Source organism: Felis catus, chromosome B4 (assembly GCF_018350175.1).
Source record: "Felis catus isolate Fca126 chromosome B4, F.catus_Fca126_mat1.0, whole genome shotgun sequence".
NCBI lineage: Eukaryota > Metazoa > Chordata > Mammalia > Carnivora > Felidae > Felis > Felis catus.
In genome coordinates, this window is record NC_058374.1 from 60,109,991 (window position 1) to 60,125,578 (window position 15,588).

At 40.6% G+C, this 15,588-nt stretch overlaps 1 pseudogene; it reads right to left on the reverse strand.

Annotated features, from left to right (window-relative positions):
- Positions 1-10,666: 10,666 nt before the first annotated feature.
- On the reverse strand, positions 10,667-11,094 carry LOC123386558 (annotated as a pseudogene).
- Between the last annotated feature and the right edge of the window lie 4,494 nt (positions 11,095-15,588).

Genomic DNA, 15,588 nt, shown 5'->3' on the forward strand with positions numbered 1-15,588 from the left:
GCCAGCCAGGAGCTGCTCTTTTTAGCTTTTTTTTTTTTTTTTGAGATATAATTGACATAAAACATTGTATAAGTTTAAGATGTACAATGATATGATACAGTGAAGTTTTAGAGAAATAAAGGAACTACATTTCCTCTGCATCTCTGATTTGCAGCGTAAGTAAATATGGGGCCCCCCAAAATATGACTTCTCTGCTTATTAGTCAATGTACGGTATTTGATGATGCCAAACTCTGTTGTTTCTGAGCATTTGCAGAGAAATAAAGAATATGCTTCATGAACCTTCTTTGATCTCTGCAGCCAGAAGCAATCCATCCCTCTTCTGAATTTTCATAGCAGATCAGTTCTTGAAATGTGGCCCCTAGACATCGGAACTTGTTAGAAATGCAAATTGTTGGACCCTATCCCAGATCTATTGCAGCAGGAACTTGGGGAGGGGAGGCAGCAATCTGTATTTTAACAAATCATTTAACAAGTATCAGAATATTTGCTAACATTTGAGAACCACTGTCAGCACTTTGTACCTCTTTTATGAGACCTATTATATTCTAGCATTATGGTTTTAGTTTTACTGTCCTGTGGCTCCCAGGTTAGAATATTCTATCTCATCAGGCCATAAATATGCATTAATCATCCTTGTCACAGTCATTACCAAGCCCCTGAGTTATACTTCTCAATTCCTTGCAGATTTACCTCTGGGCTCACTGTTACTTTTGCTAACACTTCTCTGGTCATAACTCATAATACTTTCAATATCTATGTAAATGGTCTTTCTCACATCCTGGCTTCCAACTTAATTCACCCCAAGTCCTCTTCTTCGCTTCAGCTGCTCACTCTATAAGCATGCCATCAGTCCTATCATTACCAATGATTACAACCTGCAATATCATTCCTTTTTTAATGTTTTTTAATGTTTTTATTTCTATTTGAGAGAGAGAGAGAGAGAGAGAGAGAGAGAGAGAGAGAGAGAGAGATAGTGCATGAGTGGGGGAGGGACAGAGAGAGAAGGAGACACAATCTGAAGCAGGCCCCGGGCTCTCAGCTGTCAGCACAGAGCCCGATGTGGGGCTTGAGCTCACAAGCCATGAGATCATGACCTGAGCCGAAGTCGGATGCTTAACCAACTGACCCACCCAGGTGCCCCCCACAATATCACTCTTAAGCAGCTTACTCCCTTACTGCCATCTACTTCCTATCTTTCTAACTAACTACAGCTTTAAATCCCCATAATCACACTGACCCACCACGAATCCATGGTAACCTGCCTCTCACCGGTCCTACTTTCCTGTCTTACTCAGTTGGATCAGAACTGATCGTTATAACCATTTCCATGCACTATTCTCAACTCTCCTCATCATCTCTTTTTGTGTTATTCACCTAGTAAAACTCCAATTCTGGCCAAAGCCAACGCTCAGCTTGCTCTCTACCTGCACTGCTGATGTACAGTACAAGAGAAAAACGAAAGACTACACTGACCGTCTCATTCTAAATACATAACTACTGGACCTTGAGGGAATGTGGCAGTCATAACATGCTCTCTGAATCCGTTCGTTCCTCCAGTCTTCTAGATGACTACTTCAAACCTTCTGCTCTTTCTCCAAATGCCAACAGCTCCTGCCCAAACCTTACTTCCATCCTGCTGATAGCATTGCCATTTATTTCAATGAGAGAATAGAAACAATTTAAACAAAGCTTCCGAAAGCACCTGCCAACGCATCTATGTCATTTCCTGTGCCTTCTGTCCTCTTGTTATGAACTCACTCCTTACAGAAAATCTTCCGAACAGTTGTGCATATTTTCCGCCTTAAATTTTTCTCCTCCCATTAATTCCTGGAGCCCTTTGGCTTTTCCCCATTAATCCACTGAAGCCACTCTTGTCAAAAATCACCTGTGACCTCCATGATGCTAAATCAATGGTCTTCTGTCTTCATCTTTCTTGCCCTATCAGCAGCATTGTACACAGTTAATCACTCCCTTCTGTTTGATATATTTTTTCCATTTGGCTTCCAGGACACCATACTCTCCTGACATACCTTACATTTCATCGCCTGCTTCTCAAACTTTATTGGCTCCTTCTTGTATCCCGAACAGCTAAACACAGGAGGACCCCAGGCCACAGACATTGAACCTCTTATCAGTCTACCTTTACTCACAAGTTTTCCACTCCAAGTTGGATTCCAAAGTCTACATCCATCTGCCTAGACATCCAGACTTGTTTGTCTAATAGACAACTTTCAGTCGACTGGCCAGCAGCATTTGACACAAGATTGCTCAGGCTGCTGTATGAAAAAAGGAGTCAAGGGGATCAAGAAATGATATAGGAACACTAGTGAGAAGGCTAAGGTAAAAAGTAAGGTCCAGGTAAAAAGTAATATTGGTGTGACCTCTAGTTGTGGTAGACATGAAGAAAAGTGGAATCATTTAAAATTAGATTAAAGGTGGAGTCAAAGGACTTGATGATGGATTGGAGGGAGGTGGGGAGGAAGAGAAAAAATTGCTATAAGAGACATTATCTCCTAATGTTCAAGGTCGTGACAAACTCTCAGAAAAATAAACCAAATTGTCCTGTGGGAAGGTATGTCAGAAAGGTAGTAGAATGACACTAACTCTCTAAGGCCAGTTATTTCCTAACAATCTCTTAAAAAACATAACACAGTTATATTTTTCATGTAATGCCTACTAATTGCTTATCCAGCCAGTAACAAATGCAGAACTTCATCTCAGGAGAAAAGTTTCACATACAAATATGTAAATATCTGATTAAAAAAATGAAAAGAACTCTGAGGAGACTCAGGAAATGGATAAGCTCATGACTGTCACGAAGGCACAATTGAGCGCTTGTGATCACTGTACCCAAGTTCCAAGACATCTGCCTTTAAACATGAAACTGTTTAGGGGTGCCTGGGTGACTCAGTGGGTTAAGCATCCACCTTGGGCTCAGGTCATGATCTTGCCGTCTGTGAGTTTGAGCCTGATGTCAGGCTCTGAGCTGACAGCGTGGAGCCTGGAGCCTGCTTTGATTCTGTGTCTCCCTCTCTCTCTCTCTCTCTCTCTCTGCCCCTCCCCTGCTCTCCCTCTCTCTCTCTCTCTCATAAATAAATAGTAGAAATTTTTTTTAATTTTGTTAAAAAAAAACATGAAACTGTTTATTGTACATGAGGTAAAAGGGCAATAAATGCTCGTGCACTGATTGTCTCAAGCTGAATGCAACCAATTTTTAGAGGGCACAGTAAGAATCCTGAAATCGTTTTATTTTTCTCTTTTTATGGGAGCGAAAATAAGCCTAGCTCACATTTATTGTTCGTATATGGCCTGTTCCTTTCTACCATGACAGCCCCTAATTCTTCATAAACACAGAATTTAGCTCTCCTTTTATCTTTACTGAAAAGTCCTTTTCAAATAAAATAATCAGGATGTGGAGGAGAAGGAGCAGGGGGAGGAGGAAGGACACTTTCATTGACACGGAAGGAAAGAGGAAGGTGTTGGGCACAGAAATAGGAGTGTCATTGGTTTGCTCACAGGAAGATGAGGGAACACCATCTGATTCCTTTTTTCTTAGCAAACTGGGGTGAGGGAGAGGGAGAAACAGAAGAAAGGGAGAAGCTAAAAGACAGAGGGAAATGTGTGAAACCAAGAGAGTGAGAGGGCGAGAGAGGCACTTACCAAGAAAATTCTTATTTGCAGAATGGAAAATGAAAAGATTGACAGGATGTAACGCTTGCTATGAGAGGGTTGCTAGGATGCGGCTGGGTTCATATTTCATTTTTCTCTGTTCAGAATGTAAAAATCTATGTAGGAAGGAACGCCTGAGTGGCTCAGTCGCTAAGTGTCCAACTCTTCATTTTGGCTCAGGTCACGACGTTGCAGTTTGTGGGATCCAGCCCCACGATAGACTCTGTGCTGACAGCATGGAGCCTGCTTGGGATTCTCTCTCTCACTCTCTCTCTCTCTGCCCCTGCCCCTCCCCCTCCCTCCCAAAAAATAAATAAATAAACATTTTTAAAAAATCTATGTAAGGTTCAGGCATCAAGGAAATCATATGCTGTGTAAATAAACTAAATGTAAACTTTTAAAATTATAAGACTTTAGGTTTATTACTTTGAAACAAATAGCTACCTATTTGCTGCACTGAAAACAATAAGGAAAAAAATTAATCAACAGAAATTCAGTTAACTGTCACTTAAGCAAAACCATTTCCTTTCTTTGAAATCCAGCTGGAAATGTTCACAGGGCAAGGCGTTTGCCGCCAACCCAAGGTACAAACACTCATTACAGGACAAACAGAGGAAATTATTCCATCATAAATCTGTCAGTCATGAAAACAGGCCATTCAGACCCTTACAAAGCCCTTATCTGCTCACTGGTTCTCCTGCTCCTGCTATTTCTCTTTTCTTTCCTCAAGAAGGGACAGACGTTTAGTCATTGGAATCACAGGAACTTGATATGTGGGAGGGGCATTGCAATTTTCTGGCTCAGGACTCTCCATATGTTTGCATTGCTTTTATATAAATCATCAGGATTTTATGCATGGAAGTCTCCAGTGAAAGAACTCAGTAGCTCTGTAGGGCACCCATTGCATGCTGGACAGCTCTTCCTTCTATTGAACTTAACTCATTTCCCTGATGTGCCTCTAAGTTTGCCCTTTTATTTATTTTTAATTTTTTTTGATTTTATTTATTTCTGAGAGAGAGAGAGAGAGAGAGAGAGAGAGAGAGAGAGAGAGAGAAAATATGCAAGCAGGGGAGGGGCAGAAAGAAAGGAAGGCACAAAACCTGAAGCAGGCTCCAAGCTGTCAGCACAGAGCCAGATGCAGGGCTCGAACTCCAGAACTGCAAGATCATGACATGAGCCAAAGTTGGATGCTTAACCAACTGAGCCACCCAGGTACCCCTGAGTTTGCCCTTTTAAAGGTTTTCACAACTCTGATGTTTATTCTGTATGGTATCCCCTCAAAGAGGGAAGACAGAGATCATACACTGTCCTGACTTCTTTTCTCTAGTAGATAATTCTTGTTCTTATTTCTATTTCCTCCTTCTTATGTTCTTTCAGAATATCTCTTTGATTGTGCCCCTGTTTGATTATATTTTCAAGTGTGCTGTTCAGAGCTGGATACAATTATCCAAGGATCCTGTCTGATAAGGAAGAGTAGAGTGAACCTATAATTTTTCCTTTGAAGTATTATGTTTATTGCTTGCTATATAACTAATATATTTATTACATATTATCAGAATGATATTCTATTCAAAATGTTAATGCATCTAATGATCCAAAACTTTTAGTGATAATGTCACACTATTGACTCATTGCGGCATGCTGAATAATGGTTCTTTAAAGATATCCATGTCCTACCCCTGGAGTCTGTGAATACATTACCTTACATGGCCAAAGAACTTTGCAGGTGCCATTAGTTAAGGATCTTGAAAAGGGGAAATTATTCTGGATTATCTGGGTGGTTCAATGTAATATCAAGCGTTCTTACAAGAAGGAGGCAGGAGGGCCAGAGTAAGAGAAGGAGATATGACAAGAGAAGCAGTGGTCAGAGTGACGCAGGGCCACAGACCAAGTAGTGTGGGCAGCCTCTAAAGAGCTAAAATAGGCAAGGGAACAAATTCTCTCCTAGAGCCCCCAAAAGAAATGTGGCCCTGCTGAATCATTTTAGACTGCGGACCTCCGTAACTATAAGAGAATAAATTTGCATTCTTTTAAAGCCACTCAATTTGTAACAATATTATAGAACAGAAATAGGAAACTAATACACTCATATTTAGCTTAAGTTAATATAGGTCTTGTTCATAAATACTATAGCAAAACTCCGTGTTACATTTATATGATTGATTTTATGGATATAAAAACAAAACCTTAGCAATTGTTTACATCAATTTTATTTTGCTTGCTTCATCTCTTCCTTTCAACTATCAAAAATGTATTAAGGAGCACGTGGGTGGCTCAGTCATTTAAGCGTCCGACTTCGGCTCAGGTCACGATCTCACCAATCAAATCACCAATCAAAATATCTATTAGGGGAGGACAAAGGAAAAAGGCAAGAGAAATGTACCTCCCTCCAGATTTTAGAAATCATCATTTATCAATGACTTTGTTATATTTCACTCGACCTACATTTTTCAATTGCATCCAATTCATGAGACTTTCACAAACCTTGAACTGATTCATACCCTTCCGACAGTAAATCTATCAAAGATGAAGTCCCATGAACTTGCTCTTTGTGTATCTGTGCTGGTTTATGGTGACCCCAGCTTTCTTTTCTAGGTGCTCATAAGTCACTAGTTTCCTAATGTAATCAAGAATTTTGCCTGGACAACAATGCATTTATAGGCCTCGGTTTGATGGGTGTAAATACTTAAAAATTCTTTCTTAATATTAAGAAAGATAACAAAATGTCTGCACATTGCTTATCTTTTAAAAACGATACCCATATACATATTAGATGAAGTATCTCTTCAAGTCTTTTGTCCAATTTTTTTGGAAAGGGACCGTTTATTTCCTTATGATTAATTTTCAAAGTTCTTTCTAATGTTCTAGATACATACGTGATTTACAAAATTTTCCCCTGTCTGTACCTTGTCTTTTCATTCTCTTAAAAATGTCTTTCACAAAGCAAACCTTTTACATTTGATAAAATACAATGGGCAAAGCTTTTCTTTTAAAGATGGTGCTTTGGGTTTTGCAGCTAGAAACTCTTTGCCTATCCTCTCTCTTGCTCCTTGTGCCTGAACTAGAGACTTCTGGAGCTCTCACTCTGTCCACAACGATGTCCACATCCCAGTTTCAAATAGACTTGAATCATGCTGGGCAGTGCAGAGTTGTTGTTTTTGTTTGTTTGTTTGTTTGTTTTGTTTTTTTGCTTTGTTTTTTAATTTTATTTTAGAGAGAGAGTGAGTGCAAGTGGTGGTGAAGGGGAGAGAAAAAGAGAGGGAGAGAGAGAGAGACTCCCAAGCAGGCTCCACACTGTCAGCACAGAGCCAGATGGGGGGGCTCGAACTCATGAACCATGAGATCACGACCTGAGCCAAAACCAAGCATGATGCTCCACCAACTGAGCCACCCAGGCACCCCTATCATTTATCTTCACATAAATTTGAACACCAAAAAAAAAGCCTGGGGATGGGCAGGGAGAGAAGCAGCAATATACCTCAGCCAGTGGCAGCTGCAGCAGATGCTACCTTTGTCACACCCACTTCTCCAGTCCCCTCTGCAATTAAAACTCCAGTTGCCGAGAATGAAGAAGAAAGAAGAGGCAGAGAGAAACCCCCACGGACCTACCAAGAGTTAGATGTCAAAAAAAAATTAGCATCATGGTTCTGGTTCCGGGATAGATGGAGCTAGCATGCAACCCGTGTCTCCCACTGTGTGTAGCTATAAAACCTGAAAAGCAGGCATGGAACAGCTACCCAAGGATTCTGAAAAGTAAGTAGGAACAGGCAGATTGGGGAAGAAAGCCAGAATTTGAAGTAACGTGAAAATGGCAGTGAATGTACCAATTTTTAAAAACTCTGGGGTGGCTGGGTAACTCAGTTGGTTGAGCATCCTACTCTTGATTTTGGTTCAGGTCATGATCCCAGGGTCGTGGGATCCAGGTCTGCTTGGAGTTCCGTGCTGGCATGGAGCCCACTTGGGATTCTTTCTCGCCCTCTGCCCCTCCCCCACTCACACTCGCTCTCTCACTCGCTCTCTCTCAAAAATAAATAAATATATTTTTAAAAAAGATAAATGATAGACATCATGACATATATAAATCTGTTACTATAAACATTTAGAAAGGATATTTTTCTACATGAACACAATACCATTAGCACAGCCTAATACAATTAACAATAATTCCCTAAGACCTAGACCACATTAAAATTTTTTCAATTGTTCCCAACATGCAACTGACCAAATATTAGTATTTTAAAGGATGGTAACTGTGTAGAGGTAATCTTAACTGGCATTCAGGAAAAGCCATTATCTTTTTTGTGTACAAACACCTTCTCAGTGCCCATAGGTCTAACTTCACATGTTTCTCCCATGATGCTCCCCTTCCTGGCATTTTAATCTCCAGCAAGGATAGGAAACAGAGGAGAACACAAATAACTTGCAAAATGTATTGTGGATAATCAGGAAATTAATCATTTTTAGCCTAAATCTATTATTAGTGAATACTCCTTTTACGTTGAGTTAAAGATACTTCTTTATTGTGCTATGTTTCAAGCTGCCAGTGATAACTTTTTAATGGGTTATAAATCAGTTTGCTGGATCTGGACCGGCATCGTTTAAAAAAATAAATAGAAACTTTCAGAGCACATCCCATATAGTAAAGTGTTTTTACGACATTTTGTTTCAGTTTTCTGTATGTAAATTTACATGTTGTGATTTGCAATAGAAATATATCCCTTATGGTAAGCTGTGGTCAAGAATATTGAAAGCCACACATCATAGACAATCCAAAGGGGCCTTGTAACTTAGAGAGCTAGCGCCTTTTCCAATATCTACAGAGAATACTTGGATCCAGAAGACCCAGTCTTTTCTTTTTCCCTGTACCTCTGGCTGACATGAGATTTCCTACAGATTCAAATATCTGGGCAGGTGGGGACGGTGAGTGGTGCACTCACCAGCTAGCTGGGCTTCCTCTCATATAGAGCTCAGAATACCGTGGAATCAGATGGTGTGCCCACAGGGAGAAGACAAGGGCTATAGACAGGAATCGGGACATAAAGCAGGCAAGAGAAGAAGACACAGGTATGAACCCTTAGGCCAACAGCCCTATTTATAAGTCAGCATGCATGGAAGCAAAGATGAGAACAAGCCAAACCATTCTTGCAGCACAACCTAGTGCACACTCTGCAGAGAGATACTTCAGGCGAATGATTGAGGACCTGGGCTGTAGAACCTGATCCTCTGAGACCTAAGCCCTCTTCTCTTCTTACCAGTCGTGTGCCCTTAGGAAAGTGGACCTCCCTGACTCATTTTTGTCACCTACAAAATGGGAGGAAAAGAGTTATCATCTCCTAGGTTTGTTGTGAGGATTACATGAGTCAGTACATGTACAAAGTGAGTACATAGCTTCTGGCAAATAAAAGACTTAATAAAATTAACCATTATTTTTTTTTAATTTTTTTTTTCAACTTTTATTTATTTTTGGGACAGAGAGAGAGAGAGCATGAACGGGGGAGGGGCAGAGAGAGAGGGAGACACAGAATCGGAAGCAGGCTCCAGGCTCTGAGCCATCAGCCCAGAGCCTGACGCGGGGCTCAAACTCACAGACCGCGAGATCGTGACCTGGCTGAAGTCGGACGCTTAACCGACTGCGCCACCCAGGCGCCCCAAAATTAACCATTATTTTTGAAGGGTTTGTGGAGGTGAGAGGGAAAGCAGAGAGTAATAAGGAGATGACTAGATAAGGGGTGCCTGGGTGGCTCAGTCAGTTAAGCATCCAAGTCTTGATTTCAGATCAGGTCATGATCCCAGGGTCATGGAATAAAACGGGGCGTGGAGCCTGCTTGAGATTCATTCTCTCTCTCTCTCTCTCTCTCTCTCTCTCTCTCTCTCTCTCTTTCTCTCTCTCTCCCACTCTCTCTTCCTCTCTCTAAAATAAAAATAAATAAAAATGAGATGACTAGATAGAGCAAAATACAATGACTTTCAAATGTAATTACAATATTTTCATTTGACGGATGGGATTCCATATCAAGACAGTCATGAAGCTGCTTATAACATTTTATTCTCTGTTAAATATGTCATTTGCTCAGCATCCTGACTTGGCTGAAGTTACATTCATTGAAATCATGATATGTAGAGATAAATGAGAAGTTAATACTGAATTGAGAAGTGCAAATGTTGATTTTCTAGTATTAGTGTCTTTAATCTAACACTGACATATTTTAAAATTGCCTACATTTGGCAACATTCATCCCTCATGCCGGGTGTCATCTTCTCTGAAGAGTCCGGTTATCTAGGTCAAAGAGGACTCAGGCAAGCGGAGCACAGAGAGCACAGGAAGGAGTGTGGACTGCAGGGTGGGAAGGCAGCTATCTGTTGAGGATGGGTTGGTGCCAGGAGACATGTGGTTCCCAATGATGGGTCCCAGATTCTAGCAGAGGATACTGGGTGAATGAAAAGAGTGGGTGCGCCTTGTGGAAACCCAGTTTTACTAGCAAGCAAAGAAGTCCTACAGGGGAATGCTATTGTAAAATTACAGTCTGTAGGTTAGCAGTTATCCACCCCTCCCCCATGAAGGATAACTGCCTTTCCACCCTAACTCGAGGACAGTTAACAGGTAGATGATGTATTGTGAAAGCTCAGCAAACTATTTTTTCCCTCCCTCCCAAAGTATGAAAGAGGAGACACAAAGCTTACTTTTAATCTCCTTTTTTTTTCTTCTCTATCCCATTAACCACACCACTATATATAAATCGGATAGGAAAACGATGTTGATCATACTTTATTTCTGAATGGTTACAGACCATCCTCATGGCCACTTCCTGTATGTATTAATTGTGAACAAATGCCCTTGGCTTAAATAGTATTTTAAAGGTAAACCAGTTCTAGGATCATTAAGGACATTATTCAATTTAATCTTTTATTTTACAAATTGGATGGTGGTATTCTTATCACATTCTTAATTTTTTTTTCATTTTAAGTTTTTATTTAAAGTCATATATCACATTACTTTATTCCCGCATCTTCTCAATTGTTTCTTCCTCATAGTTGCCCTTTCCCTTTCCTACTTGGTGAGATTTGGCTTCACGTTCAAGGATCTTTTTGGCATCTTTGTCCAGTTTTGGTCTACTGATAACTACCTTGCCAGGGTGAACGTCCACATGGACAGCTGTGACATTCACCTTCTCTCACCAGGGTAGATGACGTATTTCCTCCTGTAAGCCTGGACTACTTTGCCAATTTGCTGACCTTTGTAGTGTCCTCACTCAACCTGTACTTCATCATCCTTTCAGATGGGCATGGATCAAATGTTGTACTTCTGTCTCAGCTCTTTGGAGAGAGGGGAAGGCATAATCTTCCTGTGCATGTGGGAAGGTATGTCGAAATGCCTTTTATAGTTCTTTCTCTGGTCAGAAGCCACAAAGGGACTGAACTTCATTTGGGCCTCCAGCACTTCCTTAATTTTTACTTTCTTTACTTTTAAATGCAAGTATAAACTCCCAGCCCTTGGGAGGATTAGATACATGTACATTAGACTATATACCTTTTGACTCTCCTTTCCTGATATCATTGCTCAAATGGAGCCCTTCTGACAAATTTTTATGGTCTCTACCCCCACGTGGTCAGTCCCACAGAATCCCAACAAATGTGGAGTCCAGAGGAAAGGAAGATAGGGAGTGCATTCCTCATGTATGCATGTCTATTTATATATAGTATGCCTCCAGTATTTACGGCTTGTAACAAACCAACTGTAATCTGAAACCCTACTGTATAATAAACATTGTTAATAACCAACTCCTGGAAATTGCTAACTTCTAGAAAGACTGTTAAGCCAATTAAATTATACCCTTTTGACAAATAATGAAAATTTCTTCCCTAAAGCCAATGTCCACATTTGAAATAATAGGAAAGAATTTTAAGAGAACACTCTTTGAACAAAGGGTAGGAGAGAAAAATGTCTAGTAGAAAAGAGCATTCTCTAGGCATATAATATTCAGTTGATCAAAAGCTGAGTGCACGTCATTTACTTTTCACAGGGTTCTATCATAGGAATGCTAGGTTGGTAAGACCACTTTGCTTCTCAAATTACAGCAATAATGCGAAGCCTCAGTATCCTATTACATGCTACACATTTTTGTTGCTAAATTACACAAGAAATATTGGTATGGTATTTTTCTTACTCTCTGGTGCATCATCTTGGGCCTCCACTCTCTTTCCAGCCTCACCATTTTCCTTCACAGAAGCCGTTGTCTGGTTTATATAAAAAGTGTCAGCTCACTGCCTAATTTTACAAAGGAGAAAACAAAAACTTAATTAGAAATAAGATAATAAACAATAAAAGGCTATCATTAGAGCTTTCCTTCTTTAATATGAAAAGATGTGTTCTAATCATTTCATTTCTTTGACTTTTCTTTTTCACAAAAGAGTGCTTTTCCATACCTCGTCCTCTCATTTCACAGGAAATGTCTCCACACAATGATTGTATTTTCTATCATTTGGTCTGCCTTGATTGGGTTCAACCCAGGTGGGTGGCTTTTTCTTTCTTTCTTTTTCTTTTTTTTTTTTTTTTCAGAAGTTCAAATTGAGTACTGGCTTCTCTCACACAGAAACCACAAGTCTCAGTTTCTCCTATGTTGAGGCAGAATGATTCTCCCCATCTTATCAGCGGTTTTCTGACAAACTTACTATTTCATAATCTTTCTGTTTCATAAACTTGACCATGTTAGTTGTCCTTAACCCATTGAACTGGTCAAGGCCTACTAGTGTTACCTGTATCTGTCATGAAGTCATTTCTTCCAGAGGTCTGTTGTGTACAGGGACATTTTGAACAGATGAATGGAACTTTTTCTCTTTAATAGGGGCTCCTCTCTGTGGCCAGTGACATAAGACCCATGTGAGTTTCCATGGTTGGCCCAGATTCATTCCAACAGTGCCATCCATTATTGAGTACCAAATGCCTGATCCTAGAATTGATCCCAATTCAGTAGGAATAATATGATTGGGGTACCTGCTCCAAAATAACTTCTGCATAAGCCTTCTAAAATCTTTCTTTCCCAGAGGCATTTGGGAAAACTGTAAGACACTATGTAAGTGTGGGAGAACCCCTCCACACCAGACCAGATGTGACAACCTCAGTTCAGATCCTGGTTCTGCCACTTCCTAATTGTGTGACTTAAGACAGGTTGCTTAATCTCTCTGTGCCACAGCTTCTTCATGGACTGGTTATTCTCTGTCTTTTTGCCCCATACTGAGCCCCATGGTGACTGATACTTCAATCCTATATCACTGAGATTCCCTTGATGTCAGGCTTCCAGTTGTTTCAGCCACAGGGAAATTGGAAGATGGAAGGGAACATTAGAGTGTTTGTTCCCTCAACACCTCATCGACCCCAAACTATTCACTTCACCTGTCATCTCACCCCAAGAGATGGCCACCAAGGCCACACCACCTTGGTCACACCACCAAGGCTCTGGCCACATCTCTCCATGACTGCAGACGGTTTCTCAAAATAGCTCTTCCTAGAATAGCTCCTCATCAGGCCCTAGTTACACCATTTCCTTGCTCCCCTTTTCAGCCTGTGAGTGGGAACAGCTTCTGAAGGCAGCTAGTTTGCTGGGTGCTTCAATATCCCTGACTGATTCCCTTAAATCTGCCTACACATCTGCAAATAGTTTCTGCTTTCAATTCTCTTCAGAATTCCATCTGTGTGTGCCTCCTCTTTCTTGCTGGAGCCTTGACTAAGACCTCATAGGACTCTTGTAAGGATTAAATAAATTACAACATATTAAGTATTTAGATTCAATGCTATATGATTGGCTGTTGTTACCACTAAAGCTGCCTTGTCTTCCTTTCCAATCAGTCCTGGGAGCCACACCACCGAGGTTGCCAAAATAAATAAGGGTCCTCGCTCTAGAAAGCCTCAGGCATCTGGAGGTCCTTCACCAACCCTCCAGGAGGACATTAGCACAGGCTTGGGTGGGAAAGCTTGAATAAAATTTGTTCAGCTACGGACGGGAAAATCAACAGGCTGGGGCAGGGGAGGAGTCAGAGGCGTATCAGAGGGTCTGAACACATTAACAGACAGAGGCTGAAGGACTCAGTAACTCTGGCAAGACTTGGGCTCCAGGAATTGAAAGAAGAGTCTTTGTTTGACAGGATACTCAGAGGGGATGGGCAGAGTGCAGAGGAGGATCAAATGCCTAAGACAAATTTCATCTACCTCACAATTTGGCCAAAGGCCAGCTGTTTTCCAAGTTTCTGAAGACAGGTGGAGCTAAGTGTTTGGGACTAACAGGATCTTATCTAAAAGCGAGCCAGCTGGCAGAGTTCACACTCACATATTTATACTGGTGAAATCCAGTTCAGGCAGGAACCAAGACCATTCTTTATTAACAAGACTGAGGACATACATAGAGGATTAACAGGCTGTTTTCAGCGGTGGGTGAGTACAGGCATTCAGGCCAGCCTGACAAGATTCAGAGTGAGCTCTACCCCTTTCTCACTGTGCAGGACTGGGCAAAGTCACTCAGGCTCTCTAAGCTGCAAATTTTTAGTTTGTAAAACTGCTAATAACAGATCCTACCCTGAAAGTCATTAGGAGAACTAAATCAAGAAATTTAGAGGCAGTGTTTTACATAGCACCTGCCACATAGCCAGTGTTCAAAAATGTTTTCCTTCATAACCGTCATCATCATGATGATCTCTATCATGGTTCTTAACAGTCAACTGGTACAAATCTTGCAGGCACAAGTTAATGAAAGAGTAACAGAGCTTATAAGGATCTCATGAAAGAAATGGAAAGTATTAAATCAACCAACTTACTTTTTCTCCTTTTGTCAAAATAACAGATGCACAGAATCCCGACCCAGGAAAGTTGCAATTGTTAGCTACACCTCAGGACGGATCTGCTCTTTAGCATAGTGATTTACAAGTCAGGTTCTAGAATCAGCCCAATCTGAGTTCAAGTCCCAGCTCTGAGAGTAAGAGATGTGGAGACCTTGAGGAAGTAAGAGCTGTTTGGCCTTTGGGTAAATTATTCTATCTCATTAAGCTTCAGTTTTCTCATGTGTAAAATAGAAGAATAATAGTTCCTACCACATAGAATAGTTCTGAATATTGATAGGATGCATGCAAGCCTCTCATTAGTTTACTTCCAATGGAAGAGAGTTGTGAGAGTACAAATGTTAAGTAGAAGACATCCCTAAGAACATTTGGGAGATTTTACAATAAAAAATTCTGCCATAATGGGGATTGACTAGAAAGGAGCATGAGGGTCATTTTGGGGGTGATGAAAATGTTAACTTCTTGTTTTGGGTGGTCGCTGAATGGGTGTATGGAATTGCCAAACTCACTGAATTGAATACTTAAGATCTGTTCATTTTATTGTATGAAAACTATACGTCAATTAAAACAAAAAGAATAGTTATGAATTCTGCTCTGTGTGTAAGATTTTATCCCATTCAACTCTTTACGTGAAGCCAGGAAAATGTCATTGGTAACACTCAGAGAAGAGGTGAGGGGGATGCTATTGTCTACAATAGCAGAGTTAAAGGCTCTTGGTCATGAAAGGTACTATTTCTGCACAAAGCTCATTTACTAGAAACCATTAGGGGCAATAGAAGATCCTGGTCATGAGTATTGTGCATCAGATCTGTGGGAATAGTGAATTTATGGCTTACCTTCACTGATCTTACTTGGGGCATATGTCTATTACGGTCGAGACAAATGGCCAGGTCAGAGTCACACCCTTTACCCAACAGGTGTTTGTTCATATTGCAAAAAGTTTTTAACAGTGTCTATAGCCTTACTATTACAGGAGTAAGGCATGTATACCTGATGAAAGAAAGGATGAACACACGAATGGATGGATGAATGAAAGAACAAGCATTTACTGAGTGACTATCATGCATCATCTTGGTTATTTCATGTAATT